Consider the following 16455-nt stretch of genomic DNA (forward strand, 5'->3'; position numbering starts at 1 on the left):
TCAATTAAATCCTAGTTTAATGAAATTCATACAATATGAATTTGAATCGTATCTCAAGTGTTTTTGTACAATATAACTGCAATGTCATTATTATCGAAGCAGGATAAGTGTTTAGAAGAGGTTTGGCCGGTCTTAACTGTAGTAATGAAATAGGTGTTTAGATTAACTGGGCTGTTAATAAATCGACTGATTATGAGTGTTAACTTGCAGTTATATCAGAATTATTATTATTTGTGGAACAGTTTTTTTTTACATTTCAGTAAGTTTGTCAGCCAAATTAAAAAAAATTGATACAAATACAAGTCTTTTGATTGGTAGAACATATTTTCCCAATATTTGAGCTTTAACCCAAAAAAAATCATGACAATAATAATTAAGATAAGTATAAATTTTAAGGAGTTAAATCCTTAAGGAAGGCTGGAGACATGTCTAACTCAGTTTATTTTAAAATATTTTAAAGGTATGTTATGCTAAAATATCGTTTAAACATAATATTGACAATTTTTAGGTAAATTGGTTCAGTTTTGTCAATGTTATGATCGTTCAAATTTAATATTTAAAATTCTCTTTGCAATAATTTATGAAATTTTCGAGCAAGTAGATTTTATCAAAATCATATAAATGTCATGTCAATGCATTCAATGGATCATATCAGGATATTTTGCATTATTTTAGTACTTGAGTCGACTTTGTTTGTTATCGCTAATTGGCATGCTGTAATCATTTTTCAACCTTCGCTGCTGTGCCCAACACGATATCCTTCCAAGTGCTTCAAACCATATTGGTGGCTCAACAGCGCATTGAGCTCGGAACTTAAAACTACTTGTGCATGCTGTGATTTGAGCTTGCTGCCGAATGGACAGACCCGACCCGAATGCCAGCACTCAGAAGTGCTTAGACTGCAGACGGCAGACGTCTGTTTAGAGGGCGCATATAGATGGGGTTTGGTGGAAGCGTTGGCAACTCTTGTTTTACTGGCGGCCATTAATGCGGCTGTCGTCTGCCCATCTGCAACAAAGGCCCTGCAATGCGGCAAAAGCGGCGGTTTTTGTGCACCGTCGTTGCGCCCGCACCCATTGATGTGGGATGGGGGATGTGGAATGGGGGATGCGGAGCATGAATGGCTGAAAGGCTGAAAGGGGAGGCTAACCGCAACCGCAGCGCAGGCGGTCATTGAGGGGACATCCTGGGCCACTTCGCTTGTCGTCCGCATCCGCATCCTCGTGCTCATACTCGTTCCCGTTCTCGTGCTCGTGCTCGTCCTGGCCAATTGCTTGTCGCGCTGCCGCAGCCTAATTTGGCGAGAGTTCATTAATTGCGTAAACGGCGCGCGCTTTTAATTATGTCGAACGGCGTCCCTGACGCGCCGTTGCCTCCGAGCTGTTGGCATTGCCATAGTGTTGCCAGGGCTAGTCATTGTTAGTGTTGTTGTTGTTGTTGTCGTTGTTGCTGCTGTTGGTGTGGGTGTGAGTTTGGGATTCTGGTCATACGGCCGGGCGTATTTTGTGCATTTGTGGCATTGTTTGCATTGTTGTGCTGCAGCCAGTTACCAGTTGCTCTCTCTCTCTCTCTCTCTCTCTCTATCTCTTTCTTTGCCGCGTTGGTTGCCTGTTTTTCTGCGGCAGCAACAGAATTTACGACTTTCGGTCGACGTTGCCGCAGCGCCCATCACAGAACACTCCCTCTCCTGCTTCTACTCTCTATATATGTGTTTGTGTGTGTGTTTGTGTGTGTGTGTGTGTTGGGTGCACTTGGTCTGTCCGTGCGATTATCATTTATTGCAACCGCATACGGGAAATGTCATTGGCATTGTGAAGCGCGTAATTCGTTAATTTGATAAGCATACGCCACGTTGAACGGTCGATTGAAATGGCCAATATTAACAAAAATTGCCTAAAAACCTACGAACAGCTAACGGTAACTGCATGCCAATACTTAGGGACCCATCAAAATGTGTGGGTCTATCAATAAGTTTATCAATTCTAAATTACAAATTTTTGTTCAGAATATTTTCCCAAAACTCCATACATTTTTGGCAGATTTTCGCTTGGTTTCGTATTCTGTGGCACCTCTGATAATGACAGAAATACTGGTGAAAAAGACTTGCAAGATTAATTAATACATTCATTTTTAAGTTTAATAATGAGTCTAAAATGTTTCCTAATGTGATGATAAGTGCCCTTAGTTATAATCTCAAGAAACTGATGTGAAAAGCGATCGTCAAATTAAATATGCTTTCCTTGATTTTGTAAACCAATAATAATAATAATTTAATTTAATTTGATTTAAATTAGACTTATTCTCCTATGTTTTTCATTCAAAGTCTCAAATTGTTGCAGACTTGTGAGGTGTTCAAAGACTTTAATTTATTATAACTTTTAATAGTAATTTTAATCATTAACATTTTATAGAATTCGATTTTCCATATTACTTAACACAGCAAAACTGTTGGAGCTTCTCTCGTTCTCACTGTGTCAATGTTTTTCAATAAGTATTTGAAGCTTGTTATTGTTTTTGTAGATGCAGTTGCTCAATAATTCAAATTAAATTTATTTATGCGTGAAAAATGGCACTTAATCAGCTTATGATTTATTTAATACCCTACATTATCAATCAAGGAAGAAGCATATTGGGTTTTGCCCAACAATATATTTGAATTGAGCAAATGTATAAAAAAAACTACTTAATATAATTTTATAATTAACGCATTATAATTACTGATTTTATACAATTACTCGATAACAGTTCGATGAATTAGCGATGACCACATCAACTGTTGCAGTGCATTAATAGTCACACATCCGTTCGAGTATTCGGATTTGTTTTATTCATAAGCATTAGCCACGCCCACTGTGCTTAAGGATAGAGGGGAAAGGGGTCAACTGAATAAAATTGAGCAAGTCGTTTTGCATGTTAGCTAAATGGAAAAAGGCATAATCATATTAAGGAACAACAATTACAAATGGCAACAATATAAAACGGAAATTAATTCAAAAATAAAATTGACCCCAACAATAACTGGACCACAGCACAAATTCAGCAGGAAGCTTAGAAGGAAGAAAGGGGAAAAGGCCAATGCTTATAATGAAAATGAATTTAGGGTCAATTCTTGTTTTTGTTGTTGTCTGTTGAATGCAATACGAGCCGGACATTGTGCAGGCCAAAAAGTCATCAAAGAAATTCAATTTCGAAAAGACTCAAAAAAAAAAGTTACAAAAAAAAAATAAGTTTTCTTGCTTCGTCCTTGTGACTTGACTTCCGGCTTCCCAATCGCTCTTCAAGGGAAAGGAAGAGGAGGAAAGCAAAAGAAAAATAAAAAATAAAACGATGGCAAATTAAATCGAGCAATCAAATGATCATAATAGGTTAATCAAGAACAGGAGCTGGGCGTCCTTTTGCCTTTGGCCTTTTGGTGTTCGCCTTGGTCTCGTCAGCTGTGGTCTGACCTGGGTTTGGGTCTGTCTTCTCCTGCTTCAGTCATTTGTCTGCTTGCCGTGCGGCACAATAGACAAATTGAAATCGCAAAATAGAAAAATGGCAGTCACACACACACACACACACACACACACACACGTATGCAGGTTGACATACAAGCAAATAAATAAGTGCACTCAAGTATGTAATATGGGCAACAACAAGCGGACCCTGGTCAGACATTGTCTAGCATCGCTAGCTGCTCCAGTTTCCAGTTCCACATCCGTTTCCGTATTCCCCCCCTCCTTCTGCCCCTCGGCCCAGTACCCATCAGCGACAATCGTGCGGCAAATGTAGCGTAAAATCGGCAACATCGTCACAGTTAGCCCACAAAATTGTTAGTTTCGTTGTTGTCTCGACTCGATTCGACTCGCCTTGGCATCCCTTGCCCTGGAACTGACTCTCTTCTTCACTCCTCGCCACGCCTCGACTCGATTCTGGCTACGTAATCAGCTCCAAAGTTGCCAAGCTCCAGCTCCAGCTCCGGCTTCAGCTCCAGCTCGAGCATCTGATTTATGGCCGCCACACGCGTTACGCCAAAGCTGTTACATTTATTCACTTGCTATTCACGTGCTGCACTCACGAGTACCCAAAATAGAAAAAAAAGAAACAATTTTCCAACAGTTGCAACTCAACAACAGATCAACAGGAAGTGATACTACCTCTTTTGGAAACGGCTCATCCAATCTCTAGCCTAATTAATTGGACTATCTTCAAATGAACTACTTATAACTGAGGACTATGAGTCGCGATTGAAATTGAGAAGAGAAGGTAATATGTTCTTTGTGCTAAAGGTCTGACTAAAGACTATAAATATATATATAAGACAGATAAGGGTGTCATTTATAGATCAGAAGATATTGTACTGCAATGGGTAACTGTAACTGTAACTGTAACTGTAACTGTAGCTGTTATTGTTACTGTTACTGTTACTGTTACTGTTACTGTTACTGTTACTGTAACTGTTACTATTACTGTTTCTGTTACTATTACTATTACTGTTACTGTTACTGTTACTGTTTCTGTTGCTGAAAGTGATACTGATACTGTTTCTGTTACTGTTACTGTTAAAGTTACTGTTAAAGTTACTGTTACTATTACTATTACTGTTACTGTTACTGTTACTGTTGCTGCTACTGTTGCTGTTACTATTGCTGTTACTGTTACGGTTACTGTTACTGTTACTGTTACTGTTGCTGTTGCTGTTACTGTTACTACTACTGTTACTGTTGCTGTTACTGTTACTGTTACTGTTACTACTACTGTTACTGTTACTGTTACTGTTACTGTTACTGTTACTGTTACTGTTACTGTAACTGTTACTGTTACTGTTACTGTTGCAGTTACTGTTACTGCTACTATTACTGTTACTGTTACTGTTTCTACTACTGTTACTGTTACTGTTACTGTTACTGTTACTGTTACTGTTACTGCTACTATTACTGTTACTGTTACTGGTACTACTACTGTTACTGCTACTGTTTCTGTTGCTGCTGCTGTTACTGCTGCTGGTACTGTTACTGTAGTTATAATTTTCTGTTATCCCAAGCATAATTCCCTTCATAACTTGCCCCTGTCACTGTCATTCAATATAGTAAGCTAATGCCCAATCAACAATTCCGCTGATCTGTTGAGTGATAAATAAAATAACTGAGAGAATGACATTACAGATTTACTATTTGATGATAGTAACTAATATAATTTGGCAAACAGAGTATATACACTGACTGAGACACATGGACCCATCCATGGACTAGACGACGCGTCGTAGACGCCTTGGGGTTTGGGGTCGCACCCACTGGAATTTGGTTTGAATTATGTGCCGCATTACGAGGGCCGCCGGCGACAACGCGAGTGCCACGCACTCACAAAACTTTAACACAAATTGAATTATGCATTCGACGGAGAGGACGAGGGTTAAGGAGGAGTAAGAGCTGACGGCGGAGCCATTAAGCGAGCAGAACGACCCAGGGACGACCCAACGCGACGCGGAACGACGTATCCTCCGTTGCTGACTTTGGCAAATGTAACTGTAATTTATTGAAATTTGTTGGCGCTGCCACGGGCACAGACACAGACACAGACACAGATACCGACCCGCCACAAAGCGGAGGCGCCCCCAAAAAACCATCCAAGCCCGACAAAAAGTTTCGGTCACGTTTTTTGTCACGCTTTTGTTGCAGCGCTCGTTGGTCACCAAAAATTGCACGGGCGGTCAACAGTCAGACGCTTTCATAGATTTAGGGTTTCCTTTTTATCCCAGTACCAAAGGGGTACAGAGGCTACTGGATTTGTGGCAATGTCTGTCTGTCCGTATGAACATCTATGTAGATCCCAGAGACTATAAGAGTTGCATCAACTAAATGTGGGGACAACACTTCCATCAAGTTTGTTTTATAATTTTGCCATGGCCCCCTTTGCCGTCGCTTGCTGAAAATTGCATATATATTGGTTAATAAACCAAAAAGATAATTAAGATATGGTTATGCATACCATAATGCATGGGCTGGCGATATATGGCATACTATAAAATATATATGATCTTGGTCAGCATCAACAGCCGAGTCTATATATCCATGTCCGTCTGTCTGTCTGTCTGTCTGTCTGTCTGTCTGTATATGGCATACTATAAAATATATATGATCTTGGTCAGCATCAACAGCCGAGTCTATATATCCATGTCCGTCTGTCTGTCTGTCTGTCTGTCTGTCTGTCTGTCTGTCTGTCTGTCTGTCCGTCTGTCCGTCTGTATGAACAAAAGGATCTCAGAGACTATAAGAGGTAGAGTAACCAAATTTGGCACACATATTTTAATAAGCCCCACGCTTATCATGTTTATTTCAAAATTAAGCCACGCCCCCCTCCGAGCCCGCAAATCGCGAAGAACCACCACACCCACAGTTTTTAAGATAATACGTTTTTTGTGGGAATCAACGTTATCTTTTATTATTATCTATTATTCCACTGAATCGCATCAAGATCGGGCAAGTAGAACGACGGTTATGGCGATTTAATGTTTTCTAAGTAATACAAAGTACTTTTATGTATATTGAAATAAGTAACGGCTATCCTATGGTCGGAATCTCGACTATAGCCTTTCCGACTAGTTTGTTGTTGTTTTACTTATTATGGTTTTTTAAATATTTATTAAATTTTTGGCGATTGAATCGATCAGGTACTGGGCATACAAATGTCGAACATCCCGACTGTAACGTTCTTACTTCTTCTTCTTCTTCCCTTTATTTGGAGTATTGTGCTTTTTTGTTCTTGTGTTGCCGCACGCGCCACTCACTCAGTGGTGCCGGCAGCATTTGACGCCAAAGACCCAACATTATTGTGTATGTTTTATTCCATACTCTAACTTGCTATTATTAAAAACGTATACTTAAGATTTAAATATATGGACAACACTGATTTAAATTGAAAAAATTATAGAAATAAGTATGTGTAACATACGTTTTGAAACAGTGTAAGACTTGGCAGTTTATTCTTCTAGTTTTTTTCTATAAAGTTAGAATTTTCTTTTTCTTTTCGATTTTAACTGTAAGTGTAAGTGCGAACTGAATTTGAACTGTAAGCGTAAGGAGGAACTGGCCTAAATAAAAATAAATAAATAAATAAAATTGGGTTGTTCAAAAAGTATATTTTATTCAAGTTGTTTTTTTTTTGTAATTTCTATGTTCTAGACATAGTTTTTGATGTAATATGAACTTTTAATTCTTAACTTAATTAAGTTTAAATTGTACTGTATATTTTGCAGACTAAAAAAAGTTCAATTTTGTTTCTATTTATTATAAAAACTATGCAAAAAAGTATCTTTTTATCTTTTCTTTTATATTCATTGACCTCTTTAACTTCGAAAACATTTGAAAAGAAATGAAAATTAAGTAAAAAGTAAGCTTATATCTAGCAGTTAGTCGAAACTGAGATACGCTTACGGATCTGATAAAGGTATACGAAAATATATTAACTGATGTCTGTAATGAAAAGGCTTATTTTTTAACAAAACAATAAAAGAGATTTAAAGCTTTTTTTTTGAAATGGTTTAAAAGACCAACCATAATAGATTCACAGCTTTACATCTGAATCAATATCAGTTGACATTAACTTGGTAATTAGGGTATTTTTAGGGGCTTAGATAGCCTGCTGCCAGGGCTGGCAAACATTGTTCATATCAGAGATGGCTCTTTCAGCTTGTTGCTGTTTCTGTGCATTTAATTGCCGACGGTCCCTGCCAACGCCCTTTCATATCGAGTCCGCTTTCGCGTCTTCCGTCCCACGTCCACGTCCACGTCCACGTCTGTGTCCACATTCACGTCCGCATGTTAAAGGAAATGGGCTGCTGCTCCGAGAGTCCTGTTTGCGGGCCGAAAAAGTTTGCAGCTGCAACGTCCGCGGTTGCATGCTAAAAAGTTTTAAGTGCCCCACTCGGCTAGCGGGTCTGTTGTCCTATCGCCAACTCCTCATCCTGGTGCTGCCCTCCAGCTAACTCATCTTGCATACGCTGCGCTTTTCTATTAAGCATCCTGGGCTCGTCTCATTTGTTGCCTATTTGTCCTGGGCCTAGGAGGACAGCGCAACTCCGACATCGTAAAAATGCCAATGAGCCGACCTGAGCGCTCGGCATTAAAACTTTCTCATTTATCAGACGACTCCCCCCTATGCTCGCTCGAGGATGGCTCCATCCAGCGTTTGCCGCCAGGTAAATTGATTGTCGCCGCCAACGAACTTCGATGGCTGTTGGTCACCTTGTCACGCTCCCAGACCGCCCGGTGTTTAATTGCTATAGTCATAGCCCAGGTACAGCACCACGACCAGATCCCATTCCAGATACAGTCTTTTATCGTCGCGAACACACGCCCAGTAATGGCACCAGAGCAATGCGTCGATTTTAAAAACGACAACAATGCCCAGCAAGTGGTAAAAGTTTTGGGTCGACCGAGATCGGGCCGGGAGGAACAAGGTAAAGGCGCTGAAGGGTATTCATTCACCCCAATGCAGCTAAAGTTGAAGCTGGTTAATAGCCAGACAAACGACCAACCGGGCAATTGGCTAATGAGCAGCGGGCGGTTTCAGGAACAGTGCGGATCAAAAATTTAAATCTTAAGCAAAGGAACAACCGTTTATCGATAGTAAGAGCAAGCATTGCTGAAAACTATCGATAGTATGTAGTAGATTATGTTTTTAGTTTATGATATAAGGTTGTCATTTTATTGGAACAATGTTCGTAAAAACCAAGAATTGCAGAATCGACTCTTCAATGCAAGTTTTACCCAAATAAATCAATGTGAAGTGACTATAGTACGGCAACATGGAATACACCAAAAGTCTTTTTTTTAGTCGTAATAAGCGTTATCAGCGAATTACTTCCATATAAAACTTATAACATATAAATTATTATTTTCAATTTGCATTACAGAAACTGCAATATAATTATTAATTATGTCAAAAATATCAATTTTTATTTACAAATTTAAAAAAAACAACAATTATTTTTGATTTTTTCAATTAAAATAAAATACTTATTTTTCATTTGTATTTTAAAGGCAACCAATAGAGGTTAAAAAAAAAAAAAAAATTGCACCTAACTTTTAAAGTAATTTTTTAAATAATTATAAAAAATTTTTTAATTTTGTTACTTTAAAATACAAACTTTGAATCAGTTGTTGGATTGCAATTATTATTTTAAAACTTATAAATGTTACGGTCTCTGGAAAGGAACACTTAGATTTCAAAGATTAAGATTAAGATTGTTAATTTTTTTTAATTGACTAAAACAAAAACAAAATAGTACCATTTTCTTAAATAATATCTTTGTAGGTGTTTATTAAGTATTAATTGGCATTTAAAAGATTCTACCGAGTTACATCATTCATGGTATGGCATCGAACTTAACGTGGTGGAATATGGATTCCCATATTAATGAGCAATAATGTTTTTATATTGTTTTTCTCTTATAATTTTCATTAATTTCATTGACATTTGTTTACAATTAACAAAAAAAAAAAGTGGGCGTTTTTGGTTGGGGCCATGCCTACAATACGCTTAATGAATATTCGCACATTAACGGCGTTCACTCGCTGACTATTTATCTCTCTTTCTCTCTCTCTCTCTCTGTCTTTATCTCTTGCTATCTCTGTTTACCTCTGCTTGTTCGACGCATTTGCCAGCGCTAATGGCAAAAACAATAAATTTTCAGTAAACTCACATTCTTACACATACACATACGTACAGAGACAATCACACACACACACACACACATACACAGCGGACCTACACAGCTGATGCATCCTTGCCAACGCTGTTGATATCCTTTTGATCCCTTTTTTGTAAATGACTTTCAGCATTTAAAATGCGGCAAAATGAATTGGCGGCGATTCCCTGAACAGCGACCGCTGCCAGCGCCGAGGCCGCTTTAGTTTAATTATTTGCGCAGCCCAAAAAAAAAGTAATAATAATAAAAAATAAAATAAAGAAAAGAAAATCGGAAAAAGAAAACAACAACAACAGCTATAGTAAAAAACAAGTGGGAAAGGCTGTAATCAAGATCCAGACCATTGGATACCCGTTACTTATTTTAATATATATAAAAGTACTTTTAAGAAGTAACTACCTAATAAAAACTACTGCATACTTTTAGGAGTTTGCACTGAAATAATAACTTTATTAATAACTTTGGTAAGCTATTACTTCCGTTCTACTTGTCCGATCTTGCTGCGGTTAAGTAAGATTATAGATAATATTAATAGATAACGTTAATTACCATAAAAACTGTATTATCTTAAACACTGTGGGAGTGGTGCCCTTTCGCGATTTACGGGGGCGGAAAGGGGCTTGTCAAAAAGTTAAAACAAACTTGACCTGCGTGGGGTCTATAGAAATCAGTGTGCCAAATTTGGTACCTCTATCTCTTATAGTCTCTGAGATCCTTTTGTTTATACAAAAGAACAGACGGCTTTTCGGCTTTTAAAACAAACTTGAAAACTATTGAAATTTGTGTGCCAAATTTGGTATATATATCTCTTATAGTCTTTAAGATCTAGGCACTCACACGGACGGACGGACGGACAGACAGACGGACAGACGTACATGGCTGTATCAACTCAACTGTTGATGCTGATCAAAAATATATATTCTTTATGGGGTCGAAAAGCCTCCTTCTCCCTGTTACATACATTCCAACGAACATAATATACCCTTTTACTTATTTTTTAAGTAACGGGTATAATAAAGAAAGAGAGGGAATGAAAACCCAGCGAAAATAATAATAAATAATAATAACAGTTAATGCGATGCGCCAAGTGTTGATGGACGCTGCCCGCTGACGACAAGGGCGTTTTCGGGTGCAAAGGACGAGGCATGCTGCCGCTGCCGCTGCCTCTGCCACCGCCACCGCCACCGCCGCTGCACATGTGTCAATTAATTATAAAAAACAAGTAGGAGTTGCGCCCCCTTTTAGAGACGATACGACCACAAAATACCCTCTAGTCATTTAAATTGCTCGCATTGCCATTTAAATTATTTGCAAATATAACATAAACAATTTATATACTTAATATAACTTAAACGATTTAATAATTCAATTGCAATTCAACCATATTATTTACGCTTTAATTATGATTAATAAACTTAATTACTTAATTTAAATTCTATTAGCTACCTCAGTAACTTTTTGTGTAATGGAATACGATTTGGAGAAATTTATAACTTTCTAAATATATTCAAATAATATTTGTTTAAAAAAACTTTAATTGAACTTAAGTTATAAAGGGTCTCATTAGAAATATATATTATCACATCAATATACCAAACAAAATATTATAGAAAATATTTATGTATTTTATTTTATTTTATTTTATAAAATGAAATCTAATATACAATACTAAAGTTAATGAATGTTTAAAATTGCATAATCTTTAATACATCATAGAGATATGTTGGTAAATCGACGAAACTTGGTAAAAATTATTTTTCATTTTAACAACTTTATCGATATCGATACTTCTTATAGTCGTACATGCACAGCAGCTTGCTTTGCAGGGTATTGCAAATGCCCGCATTTATTTAAAAACGCACGAAGAGCCTGCAAAGAGACTGAGGCAACTGAGCGCCAGTTGAGGCTTATAAACTATACAGCGACCAAGGCACACACATACACACACATACACACACACACACACGGACGCACACACAGAGAGGCATACACTCTTGTACATTTTGATAATATAACGTTAATCATGTTGACGCGCCTCAGACGCAGCTGCCCTGCTTAAATGTAAAAAGCAACAACAACAACAACAATAAGCAGAGCAACAAATTACTTACTACAAAGGCGAAGTTCGTCGAGGCCGCCTTGAGATATTCCCACAATTAATTTAATGCTCTGCGCGTTTCTGGGGCGCCACCATGCATGTGTGTGTGTGTGAAAAAAAATGAAAAAAAAAGAATGTGTATGTGTGTGTGTGTGCATATCTTTATTGTTAGCAAGGCGACCAAATAACAAACCAATTTTTACTTAACATTCATACGAGCCAAAAGTCCTTCATTTAACCAAATTCGATTTTAGCTTAAACTTCATTCGAAATAAATACTTTCGAGCGCAATATATGCAAGTGTTGTTTTTATATCAGTCAAAATTTATAAAACGCATTTTTGGATGGAGAACTTTGCATAGAAGTGCCTTCGCACAGGGTATCCTACTGTCGACTACGCTCGACTGCAGCCGCAACTCAATCCCTTTGTTTGTTTATGATAGAATTTAAATTTAATTTCAGAGAAATCGCGGCGAAAACGCAACTAGAAACTGACTTAATTATCATATCCAATATAATCGAGAAAACTTAAGGCAAAATATTAGAGAATATCAGCCATTTTTGTTGGACAATTTGTTGACTAGAAAACATTATATTTTACTTATATATGTACATTTAAATGAATAGTTTTTGTCTATAGAGTTTATAAATGTATATGCATAGAAAGCTTCTTTAATGCAGCAATTTTCTTATGAATGTAGAAAAACGAATAGAAATCCTTTTTTCGTGACGTCACATTGGCATCCAGTATAATCATTTGGCTGCCCCTTCGAGTATGCAAGGCAATGCGACATGTACATAAATAGGGCGGCCAGACAGCAACGACAGCAACAACAGCAACAACAGCAACAACAGCAACAACAGCAACAACAGCAACAACATCAACATTGGACAATAACAGCAGCAAAAGATAGGCCATCGTCAGTCGGCAAAGCAAACAAGCAACGAGGCAAAAAGAAAACAAACATAAAACAACAACAACAACAACAACAAAGACAACGTTGAGCAGAACGAGAACAAGGACTAGAAGAAGGACTAGAGACACAGCTGGGGGAGGGGCTAAAAATAACGAAATTGTAGAAAAACCAAAGCAATGCTGCACTGATGGCATTTGATAGACAGGCAACCGAACCGCCTCCAAGTCGAAGCTCCAACCACTTGACCAAGTGGCAGTCCACGCGCCGTTCGAGCCAAACGTTGAATGACTGGGAACACAGAAGGTATGTACGAACATGGGCGTAGGCACAGAGGTAGGGGGACCATTGCCCTCACCCCCCCTTTGCTCGTAACTAACAATTATTCAATTTACTAAATCTACCCCGAAATAACAAAAAAATTTTAAGCTCTGGATATTTTATTGCTTGAAGGTTATTGAGTATGAACTGCAACTGAGAAAGTATATTCATATCACTGCGGACGGCAGTTCGCGTTAGTGACGAAAGCAGCACGAAGGGTGCGAAAGGCGACTAACTATATATACAGCTAAGTTGGAAAATTTGCTACGACTGTCCGATCAGATCGAGTTATATACCGATCGACAGGTTTAGTTCTAACTTACAAAATGGCGTACTAAAACTTTTTCTAACCAACCTGGGTCATGAGATACGGGGGTGTAAGTGGGAGGGAAAAATTTTGATAACTGCAGCTTATGGGGCCGTTAGGGGCTTTTGGTAAAATTTTTATTTTTAAAAATTCTACTTAAAAATACGCGTTGATTGATACCTCAATCCCCCAAATCCGATAACTGGTTCAAAAGATAATTAAATTTGAAAATTTTAGTGGACTTCTCAAAATGAAATGAAAAGTCAGTTTGTTTGTCTGTTTGTCTGTTTGCATCAAAGCGCTAAAGAAGCTTGAATGTAATGATGGGGATTGATTCCTTTTCAAAAATCTAGAAATGTTTGTTCTACGACTTTTTCTATTTCCCGCTAGTTTAGCGGAAAACGCTAAATCCATAAAATTGAAACCTCAACAGTTTCCAAACCATAGAAGCTACAGATATGTTCTATATATCATTAGAAAGGTGTGTTTGAGGGCTTTTAGGCGTACCTTTAAACTTTTTTTCTTAAGTACTCAGGTAACATTTTACAGGTGAAATCAAGTTTTTTAGCTTACATTTTGTCGATTTCTGACAAAACGGCTCTAACGATTTTTCGCGTTTTTTAAAAAAACGAAAATTGGCATTCGGCACTGCGCAAAAAGTTATTTTTATGTACAAAGAAGATCACCCTTTTACTCACAGTGCCGAATGCCAATTTTCGTTTTTTATATTAATTTATATTTTTATTTAAAATTTTTAGATTAAACTGAATTTTGTTCGTCACAAAATTGGATATCAGAAATTTTGGGTCAAGAAATTGCTTTCGTCACTAGACTTTTACCTCGTTTAGAGGTTTTTTTTGTGGGTATATATATTCACAAAAATTGACATTTCAAATATTAATAAAAATTATTATACCCATTACCAATGCTTTTAAATGTCAATAAAATTGTGTTTACTTAAAAAAAGACCAACACAAAATTACTAAAAATAAGATTATTAATCTAAAAAATCTTAAAATCTTAATATAAGAATAAAGATCTTAAATTGTTAGGAAAGTATAAAAAGGTACTATTTCGTATCCCTCTCGTAACAAATGAAAATAACATTTCTAAAATTACCAAAACAGAATAAAGTGTAGATAAATCAAAATTAAAAAATTAACATTATAAATATAAAAAAAAATCTTTATTTTTTTTATTTTTAAATTTTAAGAAAATTTCTTCTTAAAATAAGAACTTGGTCTTATTTAAAATGTTCTTAAAATCAAGATGTGCTCTCTTAATTTAATAATTTTATGTTCTCGACGCATTTTTTTAACCAAAAATCTTAGTTCTGAGACCAAAATCTTGATTTTAGAACATATTTTTTATCAGTGTAGAGATTTGGTAAAATATTTAATTTATTGAGTTACATGTTACATTTCTAAGATGTTAAAAAATAGTTTGAAACGAATTTTGAATGAAATATAAAACGTAGCTTAAATTTTTATGTAAACCTCTAGAGATTTGTCGTGTGTATTATACTTTGAGAAAACTAATCAAGCCCTCCCACTTCTCACAAAGCTGCCTACGCCGCTGGATGCGAGTGAATTCGTACTATGACTATAACAATGTGCAACAAAATAACAGCAATAACAAGAAAAAGCAAGATCTAAACTTCACTCCACTCCACTTACATGGTATGAGTATATCAATAGCTTCGTTATGTGTTTGTGTGTGTGTGTGTGTGTGTGCAGTCGAGTGTGTTTAGAATTTGAAATTTCCCTGCAAACATTTTCAAATATTCCTTAAGCCCATTGGCTGATGGACAATTGTGACAATACTTTAAATTCCAGTTAAGGGATTTATCAAAATATATTTATAACATATTTATAACCAACAAGAACGAACATTTAGTGACACATTCTACATTACTGAAGCAAACGATAACTGGCTGCAAATAAAAGCTGAAAGTTTCGAAAAATTGTCCATCAAACAGCTTTGGCTGTATTTTTACCCATTTTTAATACAATCATGCTTAATATAAGGTATTTGGAAACACCCTAGGAATTTTTGTTTGCTCAGTGCAATTTGATTTTGCATTTTCATTGCATAAAATAACGTAATTTTCTATCCTTAAATCAAATTTAGTGAAACACTAAACTTATTCTCTGAAAATTATTTTTGTTACATTTTTTCTGCTATAAAATGCAAAGCATGCTGGTAAAGTATTTCGCTTATAAAACTCTGTTCCAAATTGCAATTTAATTTCATTTTTATTACGTTTCATATTTGGAAGCATTTCGGCCATTATTTTCTAAGCCAAAAACTCTAGCGCACACACCTCACTCATCTCGACCGCCACCTCACAAAAAATAACTCTAATTGATTTTATAGCTGCGTTGATTTGAAACCGTTATCCACTTTATAGAGTAAACTTGTGCTCGACTCGCAATATTATTTTTATACCCTTACGGAGGGTTGTATAGCTTTGTCAAACAGTCTACAACGCGTTTATATATATATTTTTTTTTAAACATAATTTAATTATTGATAACTTTTTGTTTTTGCGCAAATTTCGAAACATTTTCTGGTTAAGTTTCATTACAATCGGATGAATACATATCTATCTAATATAGCTAATAGGTACAATCTGTCAACAAATTCGATTTTAATATAATAATAACTGCTCAAACTGGCCACAAAATTGAAACCCCTAATGTAAAATGTTATTCAAGCAATCTGTAAGTGTATGTTAACTTCGACTTCTTTCTTGGTTATTATTGTTAAATATTTTTTGGCAACAACTCTTCCTCCCTGTAGCTGAATGCCTGATGCGAGTCGTTCGCTTGCTTTTATTAGCCTTTGTGTATGCTACAGTTTCTCTCTTGTCTACTTTTATTTGTGTTGTGCATTGCTGCACCTTTCTGTTGTTGTTGTTGTTGTTGCTTTGCTATGCCATCTGTTGTTATTGTTCTTGTTGTTATTGTCATTGTGCTGGCATAACCGCCTTTTTGCCTCCCCTGCTGACCGCTCTTCACTCTCTTCACTCTCTCTTTGCTTACCAGCTTCAGCTATTTGTTTTTTTTTTTCTTTCTTTAGCTGTTTTTCACATTTGTGTGTGTGTGTGTGTGTGTGTCTGAAATAT

This window comes from Drosophila innubila, chromosome X, assembly GCF_004354385.1.
Source record: "Drosophila innubila isolate TH190305 chromosome X, UK_Dinn_1.0, whole genome shotgun sequence".
Classification (NCBI taxonomy): Eukaryota; Metazoa; Arthropoda; class Insecta; order Diptera; family Drosophilidae; genus Drosophila; species Drosophila innubila.